The sequence below is a fragment of the Halichoerus grypus genome, chromosome 11 (genome assembly GCF_964656455.1).
Source record: "Halichoerus grypus chromosome 11, mHalGry1.hap1.1, whole genome shotgun sequence".
Lineage (NCBI taxonomy): Eukaryota > Metazoa > Chordata > Mammalia > Carnivora > Phocidae > Halichoerus > Halichoerus grypus.
In genome coordinates this window covers 103,829,267-103,850,030 of record NC_135722.1, presented here as the reverse complement: position 1 = coordinate 103,850,030, position 20,764 = coordinate 103,829,267, and the positions used below count along the sequence as shown (strand labels likewise).

The 20,764-nt window shown below is 39.3% G+C and overlaps 1 protein-coding gene across 11 annotated transcripts in view; it reads left to right on the top strand.

Moving 5' to 3' along the window:
- The window catches only part of POU2AF2 (POU class 2 homeobox associating factor 2), a 484,065-nt gene that overhangs the window by 248,561 nt on the left and 214,740 nt on the right, over window positions 1–20,764 (top strand). For 3 of the 11 annotated variants that reach the window (XR_013442617.1, XR_013442616.1, XR_013442618.1), the window contains exon 8: window positions 8,751–8,886. The exons of the other annotated variants lie outside the window; for them this stretch is intronic. The gene's annotated coding sequence lies outside the window, so the exon portion shown is untranslated. The remainder of the gene's footprint in view (window positions 1–8,750; window positions 8,887–20,764) is intronic. 11 annotated transcript variants of the gene reach the window in all.

Below are 20,764 nucleotides of genomic sequence, written 5' to 3'. Positions count from 1 at the left end.
CTCAGCATTAAGACTTACTTCCTGCTTCTTCTCTCTCTGTTTTTATCCCTTCTTCCAAGACTGGACCATTAACTTTAAGAGATGCAATGGCTAGTGAAATGGTCTTGCACCAGAGTCTCCTGAATGCAACTGCTTAAACATCTTTCTTCCACTGAAGGTGTAGTACTAAAAACAAAACCTCTATGTTCCATCCCAGGTTAATAAAGAAAAACAAACAAAACAACAAAAACTCATTTTGGCCTTCCTGGAATTCATAGATAAAATCCAAACTCTCTAGCTTAGCATGAAGGCTGTCATCCAAGTGCCTTCCTAGACTCACTCCCTATCATCCTATCATTCTATCCTGTAGCTTAAGTTCCTGTCCTGCCATCATGGCCTTCTTGTCAAATTCCAGTCCATATCAGGCCCACACCTCTATGCCATATCCATTTCTGACTCTGTGCCTTCTTTGTACAAGCTTTGCATCTAAAATCTCTCCCCTTCTCACTTCCTGAATTACCATTTTTGTAAGAAACCAGCTGAAGTATATTACCTCTTCTATGAAGACTTTTTGCGACTATCACAGGCAGAGTTGGCTGATCTGACCTCTGTGATCTGCAGTTCTTTGCTCAATTTTCTGTAATGGCACGCACCACATTGGATTGTACCATGGGCTGCCCACAGGTTTTTATCCCCATAAAACTATCAACTCAATCCAGGAATGGTTGTGTCTTACTCAATTTGGTATCCTGAACATTTATAATAGCTTATAATATCTCCTTGGTACCCATTTATCTTTTTCAAAAGAATGAAAATTCAAAGTGAGATAGTTTTCCAGGTAAAGCTTTCTCTTGGGGGTAGAGGGCCATACCAAAATTGAGAATATGGACAATTTTCTAGAACCTGAATGCATTCTTTCTCTTTGTGATTCTCAAGACATCATCATCACCATCATCATCATCATCATCATCCAGCCAGCTTCAACCCACCCTCCCCCAACATGCATGCCTCAGTACTCTCGTTGTTTACTTTGCCTCAGGAATTCAGCAACTAGACAACCCAATTTTACAAGATTATCTTATTTCTCAAGAAGTTCACCAAGTGTTCCAAAACTTCCTGCCAGAGCAACATATGTTTCATCTTTGGGCCTTTTAGCCAATTTGGTCACTACATAAAGCCACAGATGAGTCTCGCTGAGATTCCTCTAAGCCAGACAAGGTCAAGACGCCACAGAGCTCAAGAGTAATGTTGCTGTATCATACCAGTACTTGCCCCCTGTGAGCAATAACACTTCTAAAAGCTGATTTTCAGCTCTGACTCAGACACAAGGGCTCTGATCTGGGCATAGGAGTGAGGGAGATGTGGGGGCTTGTTTTTCATAAACATTCCCTTCTCTTTGTACATCTGATAAGTTGTTCAGTACGTGTTCAGACTGTCTGACTGTCTGATCTCTGCTTTTCCTTCCCACTTGAGCCCTTGATCTCTTCCCAGTCTACGGGGCCATCAGCCCTTCTGAAACCCAAGACGCTCCTAACCTAGAAACCTAGAAATGATTTAAAAACTTTTTAGTGAAACACAGATGATTTTCTTTTAGGAAGTTCTTTTGGGACCATTAAACTACCTCAAGCTTTATTTCCTTTCTATATGTGATGAAGCATGCATGGGCTCTTTACACATTTTATTTCGAAGCTTAATGTCTTCAGCGTCAAGACTATAATTTACTTTACAGATGAGGAAACCAAGGCTGAGAAGTCTCATTCCGAAGACCACACAGCTAAGGGATAAGTGAGCAGTTGTGCCCAGAATCTAAAGCCCTTCTGCAAAGTGCTCATGCTATTTTGACATTGCCATTTTGATCACAGGGATACTTTGGTGGGGTTCACAGGCTGAGGAACAGGGCAAAGCTTAGGCACAGGGTCAGGGATACACCAAGGATTTCTTCTGAGAACATTATTAAGTAATAAAAAGCAGTGTTTTGATAATTTGATATGCCACTTTAATAGGGCTCCATCAAAATGCTCGGCTTTGTTCTGCTAATCCACGGCCATCCGAATCATAGGACACACACAATACCAAAGCTGGAAAGGCCCATTTGGAAATGATTTATTTCAGCCCTTTCCTGCTACTGCTGAGAAGAGCAGGGAAGGGGTCTGCCAAGGGTCACAAGGGCAGCTAGTGAAAGAATTGAGACAAGAGCCTGGCTTCCTGACACACCCGCTCAGGACTCACACCCTACCTCACACACAGAGCCCTGCCCAGCTCAGCCCACGCGATCCTCGATCTTCGCTTTCTGAACTGGCTCATCATAAGCCATCTCCAGAAGCATGTCCTGGGACTCATTCTCCACAAGGTCTTTTTCCCTGATTTATGCAAGAGTCGATTTTAAAGTCTTAAAAAGGCATAACATTTAACCACGTTTAATTAATCACCTTTACTAAAAGAATAAAATTAAATGAAGTTGGGGACATGGTAGAGAAGAGTAAAAAGGAAGCAAACTTGAAAAATGAAGTGGAAAGTAAAAATATCTTTAAAAGTTTAATTAAAAGATAGTAAAAAATTAAGTGAATAATAAAAAGTATTAAGGATAATGACTATTAAGACATTTTAAAAATACGAAAATGATTAATAAAAATTTTAAGGGTACAAGTACAATAAGTTATTAAAACCAGAATCTTAACGATTAAAAAAATGGAAAATAGGTAGTTGGATAAATTCTTAGCTGAAATTCCTGGACTAAGAACAAACTTGGTCAACATGCTTTAGGCAGAGGGCTAAGGGGTACAGAAATGAATCCCCTTCTTATGATGTACCAGGAATTCTGGAGGCTTCCGAAAATCCAGTGCTGGCTGTAGCCAGGTCTGACTCTGGAAGTCAGTTCTCTGCAGTCAGACCCTGGGTGATTTCCTCTGCCAGGTAGCCTTCCCTTATCACTGCAGGAATCATAGGTGTATTCTAATGAACCAGACGATGACTGTACACTATGGGTTTGAGTTAGGAATAGAGTTCTGGTCTGTCTGTCAAGTTTCTAATCCTAGCTCCATCTCTTGTTACTTAACCCTGTCATACCCCAGTTGTATCCTGAACAAAATGCGCACTTTTAGCCTGGCTCATTGTGGGTGGTTGTGAAGACCAAAGGAGAACACTTGGTACAACACCCGATCCTTAGTCAGTGCCTAGGCATTTTAGCTGTTTACTTATTTAGATGGAATGAGTGAGACTGAAGCCTACCCACAACAGGAGCCCTACATATATTGTGTTCACCCTTGTGAACACCAAGCACAGTGCTGGACACATAGTTCAAATATTCACTAAGTGAGTTAATGTACTAATCTCTCCATTACTTCTTGTTTCCTTTTTCTTATTTATCTTGTTTAAAAAAAAACACGCATTTATTTACTAAACACTATGTGTCAGACACTTGAAGGGTAGAAAAATAATAATATAACCAAGGATTTTAAGCAGGAGTGTGATTTGGTCAGGTGTATTTTAGGTCAATGGGGAGAGCCAGTCAAAAAGCAGCAAACTTAGGTTTAAGCAAGTTACAGAGAGGGTGTTAACCACAATAATGACTGTGGACATAAAAAGGGAAAAATGAATAAAAAGTGGACTCATGAGGTTTCAGGATGGAGTCCCAGTCCTGAATTGAATACAAGGAATGAGAGAGCAGGAGTCTCCTCTCTTAGTTAATGTACAATTCACTTGCCATGTGATTAACATACTTTGTGAAACCTCCATCTACCCTAGCTTTTACCTGAACATCCACTGCTTTGTTCTTCCTTTGCATCAGCTATTGGACTTCATATTTTAGCAGATATGAAAAAGTTTCATTACATTAAGTGAAGTAGAATTGAAAGCTAAAAAGCCCAACACGCACAGAGGTTTTTTTCAGTTTGTGTTTTTAAACAAAAGGTGAATCACATCTACTGTCTCTAAAACAACAACAACAGCAAAGAAATAAGGAAAGAAAGACAGAAGGAGGGAAAAATAGTAAAAGGAAGAAAGTGAACTTTACCCTTTGAAGTGGGCTTCATGCCACAAACCACGGGCAACAAGTCTATTTCTCTTTAAGAAGGAACCACCTGGGTTAATAAATCAAATACATATTTGACTCTGTTACATTTGTTATTTGGCAGTTACAGTCAGTTAACAAACGGTATTTGTAAAGAGAAAAAGGGTGAATTCTTCCCCTCTGGCATAACAAAAAAAGAAAAATATATATATGAAAAATGGAAAGTATATTAAGACTGTACAGAATTGTTACTACAGTTTTAAACTTGTCTTAAATAATTACTTTTTTTGCTAATTCTAAGCACTTGTTGAAAATCTATACCAAATTTATTTATTAGTGCAAGCTGATATTTGACAGTGTCCTTCTCCTATGCTGCTTCTACTTTTCCAAGATTGGAAGTTTCAAGGAGAATGTTCACGAAAGAGCTTCCCTTCTCTTAGAGGTGTGTAAGTCTGTATCTTCCTCACTAAATTCTTGAAATATGTCCATGAAGAATCTCCCAGATTTGAATAGGTGATTCAAAGCCTTTTTTTTTTAAAGGATGAGGGTTATAAGTTATAATTTTAATAGATTTGTTATATTAAACATAAATTTGGATTCCATTATAGTGTAGGCAATAGTAGATTGATTTTTTAAAAATCCTTATTTTGAATTGTAGTCAATTAGTGAACATGGGGATCCAATTCAATGCATGTAAACCCATTATAATAAATGCAAGAGATGATATCTTCAGTGTGCTGACAGCAAGTAACTATTCACATATAACCTCACCCTTTGCTAAACTATTACTTAAGAAGAAGAGCAAAGACATTTTTGTGCAATCAGAAAAACAGTTTATCACTGAAGGAGAGTCTCACTGGAGGAACTTCTACTAAAGACTGAACCTCAGGAAGAAGAAATTTCAATGATAAGAATGGAAGTGAAACACCAGGAAGAATAGTAAACAACGGAACCAGTACCAACGTGAAAAAGTCTGTTCAGATACTGAATAAAACAATACGATGACAGTGCCTAATTTGAGGGTATAAAAATGATGTAAGCAAAGAAGAGCGAATGGAATTACAATTTCTAAGGTCTTTGTATTTTTATGGCAAGAGGGTAAAAACTTAGGTAAGGGTTATTTTTAAGGAAGTAAAATAGATGGCTTACAAATCTCTGGAAGAAAACATTAACTAAAAAATGTTCATCAATCCAGATGAAATTAGAAGGGGATAAAAATACACAAAGCAGGATGAATAACTAATATAAGCACAAAGTAAGATGATGGAGATGAATTCATATACCTCCATAATCACAGTCAGTGTAAATGAAATAAAATTTTGTTGAAAAAACAAAGAATGTCAGTTTGTCAGCTATGTGATGTTTACAAGAAACACACTTAAAATATGAGGATACAGACACGTTCAAACTCCAACAGCAGAGTAAGTTACCCCAAAGAACCATGAATTAAAAGCAAGTGTTATAGCTCCATTTCCATCAGAAGAAAATAGATTCTAAGGTGAAAATAATTGTAAGGGATGAAGAAAGGTCATGACCTCATGATAAATGGAACAATTTGTCATGCAGATACAGTAATTATAAACTTGTATGCACCTAACAGAATAGCTTCACAATATGCAAAACAAAAAGTAGTTTATGAAGCCTAACTGCTTAGGACATAAATTGATGTACACGTATCATTTACCTACGTCTTAGAAATCTTTTATCCTCAGTATAAACTTTTATTGCAATACCAGTTGGCCTTCAGTCTATAACACACTCACTAAATAATTTGTTTTAAAATACAGGATAAGTTCAAAAAGTTATTCATGCATCAGGTAAAACGATTGGCCTCAGGAAAAACAAGGCAAGAACCACCACAGAGAACTCTCATTTGAGCCCGCCTGGTTCCCAGCCTCTGTCTCCCTCCTCTCTTGTCCCTGCTGAGGCTCCCTGTAGGTCCAGCCCCACCCACACTTCCAGGAATTGGTGAGCCTCTCCGGTCAACCGGCTCCCGGTAGCTCAGCATTGTTAGTCTTGCTACTAGTAAACTGGGCTTCTCCACTCTTCAATTCAAACCCTTGTCTTGCTTTTACCAACCTCCCTCCTAAGGCCTGAATATTGGTCCCTGAATCGTACTTTTTTACTAGTCAACTGCTAGACTCAGGAGCAATCCCTGACCTCTGGTCAGTGTGGTCCACCTGTCGGGTGAGGCACAGCCCATTCCTTCAGCTTCACTCTTTCCTTATCGTGAACAGTTACCATCATGTCCCTTAGGAACGATACTTGTTGGACAGACAGAGCTATCTCTTTCGGCATTGCAGCCGGATCAGGTGCCCTGGCTTCTGTCCTCCTCCTGTGGGGGTGGGTCTAGTGTCAGGTGCCTGCCAGAGACCTGAGTGTCCCTTCTGATTCCCATGCCTGATAGTGGCAACACCAGCCTTCTGTTATTCTAGTTCCAGATCATCACTGACTCTGATGCGTAACTCTCGCCTCCCCTACATCTATTGTCTGATCCGCCACTCAGTGGAAGTCATTCAAGTCCATTAAATCTCTAACACTTCTGGAATGTCCACCCCATGCCACACTCGACCTAGATGCCATTGGAGATAAGAAGAGGAGTAAAATCTCTCCCAATGCCCAGAGCCTAGAATAGAAGGGACATAAGTCCAGTACATGGAAAAGAATTTAAAGGGGGCTCATGTCATTGTTGGGCCCTATGTCCCTGAGCACACAGGACATGGGGACATCCGATGAAGGCTTTCATGACTCACTCAGATATTTATCCCACACTGAACCCCTGTAGCTGCCACAATATTTTTGACCCATATACCGTTTATATTGCTTCTCCTCTTAGTCATCCATTGTTTAATTTGTGAGGAATTCCATTGTTGAAATACAGAAAGTCAAAGGGAAATACAAAAGTGATAATAATTTTTTAAATATGTCCCAAGATGCTCCCACTAGACCCACAGATAGCTTTCAGAGTTCTCATATCAGACATCAGGAAGTCACTGTAGATTAACAGTGTTTAAAATATAAAACATAGCTGTGATTATATGCAGTTAGACTTTCCATCTATTGAGAATAAAGCCTGTCCACAACTGCAATGAGTTGTTTGTGGAGAAATGCTTGCAAGTGAAAGCCTGAAACAGTCTCCCTCATCTTATACTTTAGAAACAAAACCTGAAAATTATATATATCTAAAAAAAGGATACCAGTTGATTTTTTTGTAATCTCCAAAGAGACATTTCAACCCTCAAGTTATGAAAGCAACTGTTGGTTCTAGAACATATAGTTAGGCTTCATTTCATTTTAATATATTTTTGGTCCCAAAGTCAAATATGGTATAAAGTCATATTAAAATTTATTTGTCCATAAATTATTCCTTTTCATATAGAATTAAGTTAAAATAAATCAAAGAGTGTATATCACTTGATAAATGAAAATATTGTAAAAATTTCCTCTTCAAATAATTACTAAACTATTAAAAATGAAATACTGGTATAATATTTTCTTATGATGGAATATCTAGAGAATACAAAAAAGTAGACAATAATATAGTAAATACCCATATTCTCAGCACCTAGCTTAAGAATTTAGAACATAGATCTAAAATATGTCTATTTTCAATTTAAAATAACATTTTAATAGATATCATGTAAAGATGATAAAATAATTGCTAAACTTCTTAAGACGGTTTGCAAGATTTTACTATAAAAGGAGATGGCAAGTCAGAAAACATTAGGAAATGCTTCTTTACCCATTCACTTAAGTCATAAGGTGCTTTTTAACTGTGGATGTTGTGACACCAAATTTCCTGGCTGTCCCTCTCGTTCATATTCACCTAAGAAGCTCAACAAAAAGCAAAGAGTAAACGAGTCTTTAATATTTTTTAATATCGTTTTGTATTCTGAAGTCCAGGGCGAATAGCACAAAAAATTTCCTCCAGCATTCTCTACGTTCTGAGCCAGTCTGTGTTGTTGAAACAGAGCCCAATGCTGGGTGAGAGGTAGTCGGAAGCCATTACTACCTAGGACTCCACATCAGACACATTATATGCCTTTGTTTCTCTAATTTTTGTGCCCATCCCTTGAGATGGGCATTACTGTGGCTGCCATTCTGCACATGCGGAAACCAAGGGCTAAAGAGGTTGTGAGTCTTGCCCCAGCCAGCAGTGTTGGAGTTACTAAAACATACATGTGTCTGACTCCAAAGCTCAAGGCGTATGTTCCTTGTGTCAGCACGCTGAGAGACTTCAAGGTTTAGAACAAACAGCAGCACATGATAAAACATCACAAATGAAAGCACACTGTGTTCACCTCGTCAAGGTGAGTAAAGTACATCTTTCCTCCTCTTCGGAGGGCAGAGTCAAACTCAAGCAGGAGCTCCTAGAACTTGTAGATGTTTCCATCTCATTCTGTCCCTGGTGAATCTGGGGGCACCCGGCCTCAGCAGCTGCTGATCTCCTCCACTCCCGGAGGTAGAAGGGAAGACTCACTCAGCAAGGCAACGAGCAGCCAAGGAAACACATATTAAGAACACGCCAGGTCCTGACTGCTGGATTGCCAGGGCCTCTGCATTCATTGAGACCAAAACCCCAGTGTGTTTCTGAAATCATTTGCCTACTTCTTGATCCTCCAGCTTCCCTGTGAGTCCAGGTGCACTTCCAACTTCATTCCCACTCTGTCTGCACTGGGCCTCGCCTGTGGAACTCAACACTCTTGTTTAACATTCACTCAAGTCAATGCAAAATCCAAACTATGCAACTTTGTCACTTTAGGAAGAGAAAAAGAGAAAGGTGGAAGAGACAGAGAAAGGAGTAAGAGGAGCAACAGAAGGAAGAGAGTAAGCAAGAGAAGGGCATGATCTCTTTGGACTTCATATTGCTGGTCTGTTAAAGGAAGATGCGGGACCAAGTAAGTTCTTATTAAATTTTTCTGGATGTAGAATTTATGAGGAAAGCTGTGGGCCCAGTTAAGGGGCATGCACACACACACACACACACACACAGTATATCTTGCCCACAGTTCCAGGTATGGACTTGGAACTAGATCTCTGTGGTTCCTTCCAATTCTATGTGAGCAATCCTACTGTAAATTGAAATCAGGCCTCTTTTACTGCTACCAAGTTCTGGTCCTAATTCAAGGGGGTAGTGGGGAAATAATAATGATAGTTGTTTGCTTAGCAACCTACAGGTGAAGATCCAAATCATTTCAAATGGTATTAAGGATAGCACCATTATTCTAGGTACTTCATTTATTTACGTATTTGGCTTCTGGGTTTTTGTTATGTTTTGGTTTGGTTTTTTGGAGTATGGCTGACACACAATGTTACGTTGGTTTCAGGTATACCACATAGTAATTCCACTTCTATGTTATGCTGTGCTCACAAGTGTGGCTGTGGTCTGTCACCGTGCAATGTTGTTACAATATCACTGACTATATTCCCTGAGCTGTGCCTTTCATCCCCATGACTTCTTCCCTCCATAATGGGAAGCCTGTGTCTCCCAACCCCCTTCACCCATTTTGCCAATCCTCCCATACCTCTCCCTTCTGGCATCCATCCGTTTGTTCTCTGTATTTATGGGTCTGATTCTGCTTTTTGTTTGTTTATTCATTTTTTTCATCCTACATATGAGTGAAAACATTGGCCTTTGTCTTTCTCAGTCTGACTTATTTCACTTAGCATAATACCCTCTAGGTCCATCCATGTTGTTCCAAATGGCACAGTCTCATCGTTTTTTATGGCTGCATAATATTATATATATTATATGCACACAGAAACACACACATCACATCTTCCTTATCCATTCACCTATCAATGGACACAGGCTGCTTCCCCATCTTGGCTGTTGTAAATAATGCTGCAATAAACATAGGGGTGCATATATCTTTTCCAATTGGTGTTTTTGTTTTCTTTGGATAAGTACCCAGTAGTGGAGTTATTGGATTATATGATATTTCTGTTTTTAATACTGTTTTCCATAGTGGCTGTGCCAATTTACATTCCCACCAACAGTGAAGAAGGGTTCCTTTTTCTCTGCATCCTCTGTAGTTACTTGTTATATCTTGTCCTTTTGATTTTAACCATTCTGACAGGTGTAAGGTGATATCTTGTGGTTTTGATTTGCATTTTCCTGATGATTAGCAATGTTGAGAATCCTTTCATGTGTGTGTTGGCCATCTGTCTTCTTTTGAAAAATGTCTATTCAAGTCCTCTCCCCATTTTTTAATCAGATTATTTTTTGGTGTTGAGTTGTATAAGTTCTTTATGTATTTTGGGTATTAATCCCCTTATTGGATGTATCATTTGCAAATATCTCCTCCCGTTCAATAGGTTGCCTTTTTGTTTTGTTGATGGATTCCCTCACTGAGAAAGCTTTTTTTTAAAAAAAGATGTATCTATTTATTTTAGAGAGAGAGTGTGTGAGTAGGGGGAGAGGCAGAGGGAGAGAATCTCAAGCAGACTCCCCGCTGAGTGGAGAGCCCAGTGCAGGGCTCAGTCTCAGGACTCATGAGATCATGACCTGAGCTGAAATCAAGAGTCAGATGCCTAACTAACTAAGCTACCCAGGTGCCCCAGTGTGAAAGCTTTTTATTTTGACATATCCTAATACTTTATTTTTGCTTTTGTTTCCCTTGCCTCAAGAGACATATCTAGAAAAATGTTGTTATGACCAATGTCAGAGACATTACTACCTGTGCTCTCTTCTAGGATTTTTATAGTTTCAGGTCTTATATGTAGGTCTTCAATCCATTTTGAGTTTATTCTTGTGTATGTTATAAGAAAGTGGTCCAAATTCATTCTTTTGCATGTAGCTGTCCAGTTTTTCCAGCACCATTTATTGAAAATACTATCTTTTTCCTGTTATTATCTTGTTTCCTTTGTCATGGATTAATTTACCACAAAAGCATGGGTTTATTTCTGGGCTCTCTATTCTGTTCCATTGATCTGTGTGTCTATTTTTATGCCTGTTTGATTACTGTTTTGATGACTACAGCTTTTCAGTATATCTTGAAACCTGAGATTATGATACCTCCAGCTTTGTTCTTTTTCAAGATTGCTTTGACTGTTTGGGGTCTTTTGTGGTTCCGTACAAATTTGAGTATTATTTGTTCTAGTTCTGTGAAAAATACTATTGGTATTTTGATAGGGGTTGCACTGAATCTGTAGATTGCTTTAAGTAATGTGAATATTTTAATAATATTAATTCTTCCAATCCATGCACATGGGATATCTTTCCATTTGTTTGTGTCATCTTCAATTTCCTTCATCAGTGTTTTATAGTTTTCAGAGTACAGGTCATTCACCTCCTTGGCAAAGTTTTTTCCTAGGTATTTTATTCTTTGGGGGGCAATTGTAAATTATTCCAGGTATGGTAATATGCTGCAGGTCAGCCTTAACTCCTCACACAGAGTAGAGGCTGGTAAAATATTAGGCTGCCACAGCAGTTCTTGGCCAGACTCCTCCTTCCCACCCCACCCTCACCCCATTCACTCCAACACCAAACTTTCAAAGAAATTGCTGGAAGCTTCTCTGTTCTAAAGAAAAAGGCTGAATGGCAACATGAAATGGGCAATGAAATTTTCCGGGTGTTTTTCCTATTCTATTTTCTGTTCTATTCTTTCACAGTTTGAATGATAATCACAGAGGAAGTTCCCTTGGCAGTGTTGTGTTTCCATGGTGACAGGCGAGGTCAAGGTTAACAGACTCGGGGGCTGGGAACCGTCTGCTGCGGAGTGGATGCAAGGGAAGGGCTGGCAGTCCAAGTGTCACCAGGGGACCCATTTTCACAGCCTCATCCTTTGAATGGGCCACAGAGCCTGACTTGTGCCTTTCTGAATGGACAAACCAGGGGTGTCTTGAAAGTAATAATAGCTCCATCACTTCCCCCATGAAGAAATGCGCTGTGTCCTTCCTCCCAAAGGCCAGGACCGATGCCGCTCACTAGCAACAATCCATGGATTGTTGGAATATGTATGTGCTCTTTGTATTGGCACCAGAAGCTCAGAGATGCCAAGTTTTAGAAACCAAATGTACTTTAGAAAAGCAATTTGATCTTCGGGAACAAGGGATCCTAAATAAGTTCTGACCATGTCAGGGCAAGATAAAAGATGAATTAATTAAAAGGCGAGTAGGAAGCATGCAGTTTAAATTAAATATCAGATGACCCAAATAAATCCCCTTAAAACATAACTCAGCTATTTTGCCTGAAACCAAAGGTCCTGATTTTTTTTTTTTTTTTTTTTTGGATTCTCCATTTATGCTGTTATGTGGGTAGATAATGTCACAAAATTTATATAGCTTTCTCCAGATCAGAAATAAAGGTGAAGAATGATGGACTCAAGGTAAGCTCTATGGGTAATGTAATTGATTCAAAACTGCGATTTTTTGGGGAGGAGACAGATGATTCTATGTATGCTGAAAGATACGGATGCTCTCAGGAACCTAGATATGGAACAGAATAGACTTTGTGGATTACAGGGCTGTGATAAAAAGGACTGAGATATGGAGCGTCCCCATTTAAAGCAGTACTAACAGATGCTTGGGAGTTCTGCTACCAAGAAGACTTGAGCCTTCCATACACGCATTGTCTCCCATGGCCATCTGTGTGCTAATGACTCAAACCTCAGTCCAGCTCCATATACCCAGAGGCATGTTAGATGTCCACCAAACATACTAATCTTAACAGGAATGAAACTGAACCCCTTGTTTTCACCCCTTCATCTGTTTCTCCTCCTTCCCTCACTAGCCACTTCCACTAGTCCAGCCAGAGATCTGGGGGTTACCCTCACCTCCCCTTTCTCCCTCACCCTGAGCAACAATTATAGAGTCTTGTGTATGTCCTCTTGGAAATACCTCTCAGATCCATTTCCTTCTTTCTGTCTTCATTTCCATTCTTCTTGCTTAGGCTTCCATTGCCTCTCCTGAGGATTATAACATCCTCCTGCCCTGGGCATCCTACCTCCGACTTGCCCACATCCATAGATCCATTCTTTACTCCATGGTCAGAGTGACCTTTCTGAGATTCAAATATGATCCTGATTCCTCTGCTTAAAGGCAGTCAGTGGATCTCTAATGCCCTTGGGATAAATCCCAAATTCTGTTACGAGTATTACAAGACTCGGTGGGATCTGGCCCCTTCCTACCTCTCCAGCTTCATCTGTAGACATTCCAGCCTTCCCCCTCCGCACACATGGTGTATATATAAATTCCAGCTGGGGTGAACTACTTGGTTTCCTGAATGCACTTCTTTCTCTTGACTCTGAGTCTGTCTTAGAACACTGCTCACACTCGTTCCCACTCTTTTCTTCCCTGGCCACTTGTCTTGCTGGGTTAGGTCCTGCTTATGCTTTAGATGTCAGTTTAGTTGTAATTTCTTAAAGGATGTGTTCCTTGCCATGCAACCCTCCCTCCCCGCCCCCCGCCCCCGATTTACTCTGTATGGTCTCGTAACACCATGTACTTCCTTCACCAAAGCCCTTTCACATCATAGTTATTATTATATGATACCATATTATGATCATTGCTTCTTTATCTTTTTGTATCTTTATTTTAGATGTAAGCTCCATGAGGGCAGGGAACTGTGTTGTTCATCAATATCTTTGTAGAGCTCCACATAATGTTCAAAAATATTTGTGGAATGTTCTTAAAGAATCTCCATGACCAAATAAGCATCTGATGGAAATCTAGATTATGCTTTTTTTTTTTTTTTTAAGAGAGTGGTGGGCAGAGGGAGAGGGAGAGAGACAATCTTAAGTAGGCTCCATGCCCAGGATGGAGCCCAACACAGGGCTCCATCTCACAACCCTGAGATCAAGACCTGAGCCAGGATCAAGAGTCAGACTCTTAACTGGCTGAGCCACCCAGGTGCCCCTGGAAATCTAGATTATATAAGCTCTGAAATCATCATGCTTCTTTGACTATGAATTTTCAACATGGACTTACAAAATGTCAAATACTTCATAATACATTGGTGGTTAGTATTTAGTGTGGTTAATAGTCTCCTTCCTCTTTTACATTCTATGACTATAATTTACATTCACCTACCATGGGTTCCCACCAGAATTATATTGGAGGAGCATTTTGGCAATGCATCTTTTCTAAGAAAATTCCTGTGGATTAACATTTGACTCATGTAGAAACTAAATAACCAGCCCTTCCAAAAAACACGGGTGGAGTGCATGTTCCCAAACATTTTTGGCATTTTTTTTCCAAGACAGGGAATAATTTGGGTGGAAGAGAGGATTAAAGATTATCTCCTTTGGAAATAGCATATAGAGAAAGAAGAGTTTGCCAATTGTCTAAATATTTTCACCATGATGTCTTGGGCCACTTGGTAATCTCTGTAATTTCTAACAAATGTAAAATGTTTTTGTGGAATTACGATGTTTGAGAAGACTTCTGGCAGTTATTTGGCCTTTTCTGGCATTTTCAATCAGGACATTCATGTGTTGCCAGTCACCTTTCTAAAAGCCAGCATCCATAATAACACCTTTCTTTGCAAAAGCCTTTGCTGATTACCCCAATGGCTACAGAAACAAAACTCAGTCTCAATCTGCGTGGCACACAAGACCCTATATTGGACCATCCTACCTCTTTGAGAGTTCATCTTTCCCGGGTCCCTCCATGTATCCTATTTTCTGGTCACACTGTATGACTTCCCATTCTCCAAATGCACCTTGCCCTTCAAGCTTCCATAGTTTTGCCTATCTCTGCCTTGCACCTGGATTCCCTTTTCCTTAACCATCTTTGCCAAGGCAATTTTATCCATCCTTCAATGCCCAGCATTCTAGTATCTGTAAGCTTGAATAACTAATGGGGACCTGATTGCCCAGGGTTCTAAATATCAGACCAAGGCAGTTGAACTTGGCCCCAAGGGAGTGAGACTGAAGAATTCTGAGTAGGTGGATGGTGCACACAAAATTGTGTTCCGTGAACAAATTAGAACAAGCCAACAGTCCTAGAGACCAGACAGTGTTGAAGTTCATATAGTATATAGCCAATTAGAAGGAAAAACCATGACTTCTAAGTTTCCTGGAGATGGATTGCAGATATTCCCATTCTTTCCTCCTAGTCCAATATGACGTTTTGCTCTTACCATGGTGTTCTGCTCACCACCTGTAAACTTCTATTGGACACACCAATCCAGGGAAACAAATAGACGTGTCCCTTACATCGTCAGGCTCTTCTTGTATCAGCTTTGATTTCAGGCTGCCACATTCATGACATCTGTCAGGATTTCCCCATCAGCCATCTGCTAATGAGTTTCATGCCGAAAATGAAGATGAGAACAAAGGCATGTTTGTTTACTCAATGCCACAGCGATTTTCAAAAAGCAAGGGATCTTTCTAGTTTGTCTCCATCTTCTTAGAGTTTCTGTAAATGGCAAAATAGAGTGGAAGAACAAAAATAAAATGCCTTGAAAAAGTTCAGCTTAAACTTAAAATCCCTCGTGCTTGCCGTCATTGACACTGAGAAACGGAAGCCAGGAATTTCCAACTGAAAACATAATCGGAAATCATATATTAAAGAACAGGACATGAAATGGGTACCTGTGTTTTAAGTGGATGTGAAAAGATCTTATGCATTGTAAAAGAAAAAAAAAAACTTTTCAATTAAGAGAACTGCTTTCAAGACATCCAAGTTGCTTTGGAGTTCAAATAGGTGTCCCCACAGTGAATTCAACCTAAATGGATGTATTTTGCTCATGCCATGTGGTTTGCAATGAAATTCAGAGTTTCCCATCCCTTGTCTTCTCCTTTCACACATCAGCGCTGTCTGACCTCAAGGAAAAGATGCTTGTCTTCTCATACAGAAGTTAAAAACTTTCTTCCTGGCCCTTTCCTTTCATTACCCCCACTTGGGGAAGAAATTATTTTACTTTTTTGTTAGTTCCCTTGGGCAGTTAAACACAACTTTTTAAAAAGTTAAGAAAAAATAAAAAATAATGCTTAAATTGAGTCTAACAGTTATACGGTTACTGACTTCCCTATGCCACCTCCCCCAAATAAGGGGTGATTCAGTTGAATCTACTTGGGGTTTTCATGAACTGCTTTGTGTGTGTGGACCCTGCAGGAGAGAGACTTCCTGAGACTGATTTAGTAAAAATGTTTGTTTACCACTTAAACAGCACCTCACCATTTTCCTCCCCAGCTCCCACAAAGATCAGCAGGTATGCCTGCATTTACTGATTGATTTTTGAAGAATTTAATTTGCACTTTGTTTTTATTTTTAAATGTTATAATTTCATGTGACTTTTATCATCACAAGCCACCCGGACATTTTCAGTAAGCCATACATGCATCGGGATGTTGAGAAATAGTGGCATCTCACCCAGGAATGTCCTAAAAGATTTCCAAGTGGAGTTCTCAGCTCTCAGTAGGGAGGACGGGGTGGGGGAGTAGGTGACAACCTGAGTGGTTTGCAGGGGGATTCCACAAGATTTCCTGCTTCTAGGTTTCTGGTCTTAGTAGGCTTGCTTGAGACCTCCCCTGGTTAAAAACCAGCTTCCTGCAAACATTCAAAAGAGATTTCAATAAGTTAACACCCACCACTTGAAGGGAAAAGGCAGGAGAGAAGGAGATCAGGGCAGAAAGAAGGCTTGCCTTTGAGAATGCAGTTTGACAGTAGGCAGGGGGCTTCCTGCCACAGAGGGAGTTGTGACCCCGGCTCTTCTTCTTGTGAGGGGGTCATGGCCAAGGTTTGTCAAAACAAAGCCACACAGAACACCCAAATGCCAACCGGGCAGAAGCTCTGGCCTGTTGCACATGAAATCATTAGGAATTCCTTTGGAGCAAGAGTTATGGCCCTTGAGCTCTCTGTGGCTAAGCAAATGCAGATGTCTAATTGTGCCCCTTGTTATCTCCCTAAGGCACAGCTTAGAGCATGTCACTTCCTTTGCAAAATCCCTTAAGGCTGCCACCCTTCTTGAACTAAGTCTAAAATCTTCAACCACCCTTTTAAAGCTTTCCCCAGTTTTGTTCTATGTAATTTTCCAATGTCAAGTCACAATACTCCAAATATGCAGATATCCTAGTAGCTACGGGTTTTTGCTCAAGCAGTTTCCTCTACCTGGATGGCTTGTTCCTCCCTCCAGTGGAAGATCTACATTTCCTTCAAGATGCAGCTCAATGCCAGGGTTTCCCCTCTTATAATCAACCTCTTCCACTCACTCTGTTTGAACTCTGTTATAGCATTTCTAATAGTATTTCCAGGGACAATTAAAAGTTCAGACTTTGACATCAAATACATCTACATTCTTCTGCCAGCTCTGCAGTTTACTGTGATGTTAAGCAAGATACAAATCTTGCCTAAACCTCAATTTTCTCCTCTGATAAATGGGAATTATTCTAAAATATGGTAGTTGTGAGGATTAAATCAGAAAATATCAGGAGGAAAGCAGTCAGAATAGTTCCTGGCACCGCATACAATTTTGCTATTTTTGTTTCTTTCAATTGACTGTGCTATTAGGGCCACAGTTGATGTGACCTGGTAGGTGCTAAACAGCTCTTATTTACTGAGCAGATTCATAGTATGAAGCCAGAAAAATCACACCAAACAATGCAAATGTGTTTTGTCTCTGTGCATAGCCTACCCGAGCCCACTGCTGGAGGCCTCCACCTATTTGCTTACTGTCATAACTAAAACAAACAAACAAACAAACAAAATGGGACAAATCCAAATAGTCCCCCTAAAGATAATTATATTATTTTTTTCCTTTAAAAGCCAAATAGGAAAAAAATTGTCAAGAGATGACCTACAACTGTTGTTCTCAAACTTTTAGTCTCGGGATCTCTATTCTTGAAATGATTGAGGACCTTTAAACACTTTTGTTTATGTAGGTTATATGTAGCTATATTTCATTGTATTAGAAATTAAAACAGAAAGATTTAAAGTATTTATTAATTTATTTAAAAATAATAAACATACAACGTGCTAACATAAATAATATATATCAGGAAAATAACCGCATTTCTAAAATAGATCAACAAAACAGTAAGAGGGGTGAATTTCTTTTATTTTTTTACATTTTTGCAAATATCTTTAATATCTGGTTTTGTAGAAAACGGCTGGATTCCCATATCTGGCTCTGTATTCAACTGGTAGTGAGACGTTAATTTGAAGAAAATTGGCCTCACAGATAAGTAGTAGGAAAGGAGAGGGCTCAACAAAGGGTAGCTTCTTAAAGGTTGTTGCTGTGTGGAATCTCAGTCATATCAATGAAACTTCCTTACCTGTTATATTAAAATCCATTGGTCAGTTTTGCATTTTAAATGGATCTTTCAGCATGCATGATTCTTTAACATCATGCATTCATCATTTGGAAAATACTGGTTCACGAGTTATGCAGACCTTCAAAATTTTAATTCATTTCATTGTACAGTGTATAAAACTCCCATTTGTTAATATCACTTCCAACCTCATCAGAAAAGTCTTTAAATATTGGGAAGCTGCCAAGTTCATGGTGGAAGATAGGGGTTTCTTTTCTTTTTTTTTATGTTATCTTAATCACCATACATTACATCATTAGTTTTTGATGTAGTGTTCCATGATTCATTGTTTGCGTATAACACCCAGTGCTCCATTCAATACATGCCCTCTTTAATACCCACCACCAGGCTAACCCATCCCCCCACCGCCTCCCCTCTAGAACCCTCAGTTTGTTTCTCAGAGTCCATAGTCTCTCATGGTTCATCTCCCCCTCTGATTTCCCCCCCTTCACTTTTCCCTTCCTACTGTCTTCTTTTTTTTTAAACATATAATGTATTATTTGTTTCAGAGGTACAGGTCTGTGATTCAACAGTCTTGCACAATTCACAGCGCTCACCATAGCACATACCCTCCCCAATGACTATCACCCAGCCAACCCATCCCTCCCACCCCCCAGCACTCCAGCAACCCTCAGTTTGTTTCCTGAGATTAAGAATTCCTCATATCAGTGAAATCATATGATACATGTCTTTCTCTGATTGACTTATTTTGCTCAGCATAATACCCTCCAGTTCTATCCACGTCGTTGCAAAAGGCAAGATTTCATTCCTTTTGATGGCTGCATAATATTCCATTGTATATATATGCCACATCTTCTTTATCCATTCATCTGTCGATGGACATCTTGGCTCTTTCCATAGTTTGGCTATCGTGGACATTGCTGCTATAAACATCAGGGTGCATGTACCCCTTCGGATCCCTACATTTGTAAGATAGGGGTTTCTAATTTTTGCTCAAAAGTTCAAACTTTTATCGTTGGCAATGCATGCTGTCATTTTCCTTGAAATGACAGGCTCACTTGGTTCGTTTTGAGAAAATACCCAAGTCTGAATAACCAGTTATTCTCCCAAGTGGATTTGATATTTCATTAAAAAGAGACCATTTTGCTCACTGTGCAAAAGAATGCTTTACCTAGAAACAACTATTGTACGCTGGTGTGCAATGGAATTCCTTTATGTGTACTTCTCATTTCATAACACAAAAGCATAAGATGAGTAATCAAAGGTTAAATTATTTTAAAACAGTGTATTAATTTGTTAAAATTAATTATTTTCTAGTGCATTTTTCCTTTATAGATTATAAATTTATTATTATAAAATAGTTGAGTATTTGTTAATAATTTTTTAGTTATCTAAAAATTACTGTTTTTTACTGTTTCATCAAGGTTATCCTTAAGTCAAACTGGCATTTTGTTGTTACTCTAAGTGTGTTCCTGGCAATGAGGGGCACAATGACACTACCCCACTGCTGATGGTGTTCAGTAGATACAAGGGCCAGAAGCTAGGGAGCCCACCATCAATAAAAACATATTTTGAAGGTACAATCATAAGTAAAGAGAAATTTCTTCCCACAACACTGGGCATAGCATGGGCCTTTCCCCCTGCTCTTCCTTGAGTTTCTTCCTGAGAGGACACGCCCTGTCTCTTTAGGACAGGATTAAGATCAGAAAGACAGGTGTTACCTACAGAGCACTCCTGCCCGGCCTTTGCCATCTGTTACTTTTCTTTAAATGTGGTCACTCTGAAAGGGATAGGAGTTGGGAATCAGAACGCATACTACATCCTGAAGCAAGATCATTAAAACTTTTGAGTAAATTCCAGAAGATTGCCTCTAATGCTCTAATGTTCCCAATTAAAATATTGAAAAGAACTACATTACAGTTTTTAATTTTCTAATCCGATTAATAAAATTTCTTTTTGCCTTCTTATTAATTTGTTATTTGCAATATATACTTTATCAAGTAACAGTGGGCTTGTTAGAGCCAGTGATAAATCTGATGATGTTGTGAAAGGGCTGAGGATAGCAAGAGACCAGAGGTCACTCTCCATTCAAAGAGAACAAAGACCTCAGAAGGTGGCTTTCTTGAGAAATTTTTAGTCTTCAGCTTTTGGCAACTCACTATTAATGTGACTCATCAAAACACTGGAAAAATAGGTTGAGAAATGCAAAAAGGTAACTTGTTTCCAGTGGGTTAGAATTGGACAGATTCCAAGGTCATGCTTACTTGAAACATTGGAAGGATTCTTGAAGAAATCATATACAAGTGAAATGGTGAATGGATAATCTAATCTAAATTCATCCTGACCCAAATTTCATCCTGAGCATACAGATTTTATCTATTCTAGAGAGGCCCCGGTCATCAGACCTAATCATTTTGTTCTGAGTTAAAACGAGATAATGTTGATGACTAATTGGAAGCAGTACATTTTCTTCTATTCATTTAGACCAAATAATATTTTCTATATCTTTTACCCTTTAGCAATGAAAAAAGTCCTGAGTCTGTCCTTTCATAGTGGAAAT